A 4,959-nucleotide genomic window follows, 5' to 3' on the forward strand; every position below is an offset into this window, starting at 1 on the left:
TAAGGAATCAGGGCACAGAATGGAATCAGTGTTTTCAACAGTAACACAGGAAGCTGGAAGACAATGAAAAATGCTTTAAAAATTCTGAGGGAAATGATTTTCAACCTAGAACTGTATAACGAATAATGAAGTATAAAAGTGCAATAAAGCCATTGAAGTTTTTTTTAAAAATTATCTCTGATAGATTCATACTCAGAAAGGTACTCAAGTATGTGCTCTCACAAAATAGGGGAGTAAATCGATTAAGAGGTAGATAGATGTGAGATCCAGTAAACAGGAGCCCCGGTACACGAGGGAATTGAAGGGAAGACACGGGTTTAAGCTGAGCAGCCAGTCCACATAGGGGCAGGGAAACGAAAGGTTCCATGAGGGGTATCTCGGTGGGGAGCGGGAGAGGGGTGGGGTGGGGGGAGGAAATAAAACTCGCAAATCATTCAATGCATTTGACCAGGTAGAATAGAGTAATGAGAGGGGTTTTATAGTTCTCTGAAGAACATGAGAAATTTTGATGATATATACATAGTATAAATGAACAAACTAAAAGAGGAAATTATTAACTCTGAAAACAAAAAATGGAAGAAAAAACATAATAATCGTATCTAAATCGGCTCAGCAATGAACACTTGCACCATCATAATGTAAACACTACTATAATATCGATTTAATAAAAATATGACGTAACTATCGGGAGGAGAGGGAAATTCTATGGGTGGTGTGGAGAGAGTGAATGTGTAAAGAAGCGCTAGCTCCTCATCTTCAGTAGGAAGTTGATAGATAATATTCCAAACTGATAAACAGTATACAAATGTTATAAGAGTGTTACTTAGAAATATGGAGGTAAATACTTTTCTTCTGAGCCCACTCAAGAGGTGAAAGTGTTAGTGTCTGTGGAGGGAAGGGAGAAGAAATTACTCTTTTTTTTTGTTGAAGGCTATAGTACATTTGAGTTTCAAATTATATAGATGTATTAGTTTTATAAAAATATTTTTATTGATTTCAGAGAGGAAGGGAGAGGGAGAGAGAGAGAGAAACATCAATGATGAGAGAGATTCATCCATCCGATGCCTCCTGCACACCTCACACTGGGTATTGAGGCTGCATCTCGGGCATCAAACCCAGACCTCTGGGTTCATAGGTAGATGCTCTACCACTGAGCTACGCCAGCCAGACAGATGTATTACTTTTTTTAAAATGTTTTTAAATTTACTTTTAGGATGACAAAAATTATTCCAGTCACTAGCATAGAACCCTGGGCTCCCCGAGACCATAAAGAGAGAAGGACCAGTGAATGGAAGCCAGGTGTTTTGGCAGTGGCCTGTGAAATTTGTCTCCGGTGAACAGAATACGTGGGCGCCGAGCCCAGGGGGCGGAATGGAGAGTGAGGCTGTTGTTCCTTTGGAAGTGGGCTCTTACTGCCAACGCATGCAAGCTATTCTGGGAGGTGTTGAGATATTAATGAAAAGAGCTTTGGGGAACCACAAGGGAGTTGTGTGTAGTGATAGCACCAGAAGTGGGAGGACCTCTCTTGTTCCCTGCACGCTGGGAAGTGTGGGGCTGATGCGCAGGGAAAGTGATCTGGCTCTCGTTTCCCTGGTGAGAACAGCCAGCAGATGGGTGTCTGGTAACCCAACACCTTTCCTGAACGGGCCCAAGTCAATTGTTCCACCGGGCAGGAGGCTGGGGCGGACTTAGGTTTCAGCCACAAGCCCCTGGGGACGGATGACAACCTGTGGGGCAGAAGACTGAACCTGAGGCCTGGCATTGGAGGCGGGGGTAGAGACCAGAGGGTGTCAGGATGGGAGGAGAGCTAATTAGGAGGTTGTTCCTCAGTCGATCCCTAGTTCGAAGGTTCACAAACCCAAATGATTAGCAGAAGTTCCCAAGAAGCTTTTTAAAGAGATAGCTTTCTCTCCGGGCCTCACACCGTGCTTGCTGATCGGAACCCCCAAGGGTAAAGCCCCGGACTCTGACACACCCATTCCTTCTTCCAGCCGCTCCTGGAAGCCCTGTGGGCCAGGCCCGGAGCACTCCTGCCTGTGGTCCTAAAGCAACCAGTCCTCTCCCTTCCTGGGCTGTTCTTCTTCCTTCTTTGTAAGCAGTACAGAGGCAGGGAGAACTTGCTGAAACCCAGATGTTGTAAAGGTCTGCTTTCTGCCAGTGGTTGGCGCATCTGCCGGTTATGAATTTGTGCTGCAGGAGAGCAGGTGCTTCCTGGGCGGGGTGGGGGCAAAGCTCTTCTACAGGTTGTTGCCATTTTTCAGCATCACCCATCTTCAGTGAGAATCTCTGAACAATCTGAGACGTGGGCAGGGGGCCAGTGGGGCTGGCCTGGCTGCTGTGAAAAAATACGTGTTTTAAATTGATTTTAGAGAGAGAAGAAGGAAGAGGGATAGAGAGAGAGAAACAGTGATGAGAGAGAAACATCAATCAGCTGCCTCCTGCACGCCCCCTATTGGGGATCAAGCCGGAAACCATGTGCCCTGACTGGGAATCCATCTGTGACCTCTTTGTTCATAGGTCGATGCTCACCCACTGAGCCACACTGGCCGGGCAGGCTGCTATGCTTTTGTTCAGCACCAGGAGATGGAACCCAAAAGGGCAATGGCTGAATGGGCTGCATGCAGTTATGGAAGACATGAGGGCTGCTTTAAGAATCCATCTCTTCTTCTCACCCAGGACTGGGGTAGTATGAGGGGAATGCTAGAGAGCCAGGGAAATCCTAGAGAGTGAACACAGGCTCTTTCCCCCCAAGAGTGGGCACGAAGTGGTGGCTGGGTTTTGGGTGTTTTTGTTTTTGTTTTAATCTGAGCCACTAGGAACTGTATTTAGGTTGTTGGGACCTCTGTGGCTGATTTCCCCATTGGGTTTTGGGATTTGTCATCACAAAACCTTCCCCACCAAGGCCATGCTAATCCAAAATCTAGAATAGATTTTCTAAGATGAAGATACGTGGTAAACTTAGGACCTGAGGAACTTTCAGAGAACTTAATCTCTAAAAACTGCACCAGGTTATCTATATACTGCATGAGGGCAGAGCTATTTCTTGCTCACAACTGTATACCGAGGCACTAGCATCATGAGAACTAGAAAAGGGGCTTGATGAACGTTGAGTTAAGCAATAAGCGAAAGTTCAGCAGCCATGGGCCACGGTGCCGGGTACACTTGGTAAAAACCACAAGGTGGTCCTCTCTACCTGGCACCCTCTTCCTCTGGTCTGTCTCTTCACCCCGCCTCCTGACCCCTGGACGCTCCACGTGAAATGGCTTCTCCATTACACCTGTAGCCCTGGTCATAAGCTGCAACTCTCTGACTCACTATTTCATCTATATATTGTGCTTTGATTATCTGCCTCCTACACCATCATGTCAGGATAAGGGCGATGACCTCATGCACTCCCTTAGCCCTCCCGTCGCCCCCAGAATAGATGCTTGGTGCAGCAGCATTCAATGAATTTGAGTTGAATGAGTCAAGTAAGAGAGAATTTTCTTAATTTTAAAACATATCTTTTATTGATTCTAGACCTGGGCTGCACCTTCCAGTGGATGTGCATATTTGATGTCAGATTTCGCTTCACTCCTCCCCAAAAAGCTGTGAGTACATCAGGGGGCTCATGTTGTAGGTGGCTCTTAGCACCAACAAGGACAACACACAAGGGTTCTCTGAGGCAGAGCACGAAGCTGCTCTAATTCCAGGATGCTGTTTCTGAGCAATGAGGAGGAGGGAGGAACAGCAAAGGGAAAATAAGGAACCAGCGCCCAGAAGGAACTGGAGTGGGAAAGGCAGGGAGCAGGCAGGGCGGCCTGCTGTGGTCTTCCTCCTGCAGGGCCATTAGAATTCTCCTCCATCCTCAGCCTCTTCATCTCACGTCTATTCATGCAGCCAGGAGTAGCTGTGTCCCCTCAGGATTATATATCTGATGGCCTACAGCCCTGGGGACTCTGCTCAAGTCGTGGGCGGGGCACAAAGCCAAAGGCTCTGCGCTGAGACTGCCCCATTGAACATCTGCCTAAAGCAGTGATGGCGAACCTATGACACGCGTGCCAGAGGGGACACGCAAGCTCATTTTTTGGTTGATTTTTCTTTGTTAAATGGCATTTAAATATATAAAATAAATATCAAAAATATAAGTCTTTGTTTTACTATGGTTGCAAATACCAAAAAATTTCTATATGTGACACGGCACCAGAGTTAAGTTAGGGTTTTTCAAAATGCTGACACGCCGAGCTCAAATGGTTCCCCATCACTGGCCTAAAGCATCGCCTGTGGAAGTGTGGTCCTGCACCACCTGCAGCAGAACCACTTAAGAGTCTACAGAGAATGCAGATTCCTGGGCCAGATCCCTCTATCCCAGAATTGGCCTCTACAAGCAGGGCTCAGAGTCTGCTTTTTTTAAAAATATATATTTTTTTATTGATTTCAGAGAGGAAGAGAGACATATATAAACATCAATGATGAGAGAGACTCATTGATCGGCTGCCTCCTGCACCTCTCCCCACTGGGGATCGAGCCCACAACCCGGGCATGTGCCCTTGGCCAGAATCGCACCCGGGATCTTTCAGTCTGCAGGCTGACGCTCTATCCACTGAGCCAAACCAGCTAGGGCTCAGAGTCTGCTTTTTAATCAGCTCCTCCCTTCTCCCCCTCCATGAGTCTGAGGTGTGTGATTCCCAAACTTAACAAACGGAAAGGAGGGGATGACCTACTTGGGGACTAACTCAACTCCCGGCAGCTTCGATTGCAAATGGGAGAGGAATCCCGCAGGCCACTGCTGGCTCAGCCTGGCCCAGTTGGGGTGAGCTCCCCCGGGGTCTGGGGAACAAGGACAGTGCTCTGCTCTGCTTTGGCGTGCCCACTGTCTGTTCTTAGCTGCAGCCTGACCCCTGGTGGTCAGCGAGTGGTTTGGTAGGAAGAACCCAGAGCCTTAGGCTTTTTGTTATTCTGGGGAAAAGTTATACCCTT

The sequence above is a fragment of the Myotis davidii genome, unplaced genomic scaffold (assembly GCF_000327345.1).
Source record: "Myotis davidii unplaced genomic scaffold, ASM32734v1 scaffold847, whole genome shotgun sequence".
Classification (NCBI taxonomy): domain Eukaryota; kingdom Metazoa; phylum Chordata; class Mammalia; order Chiroptera; family Vespertilionidae; genus Myotis; species Myotis davidii.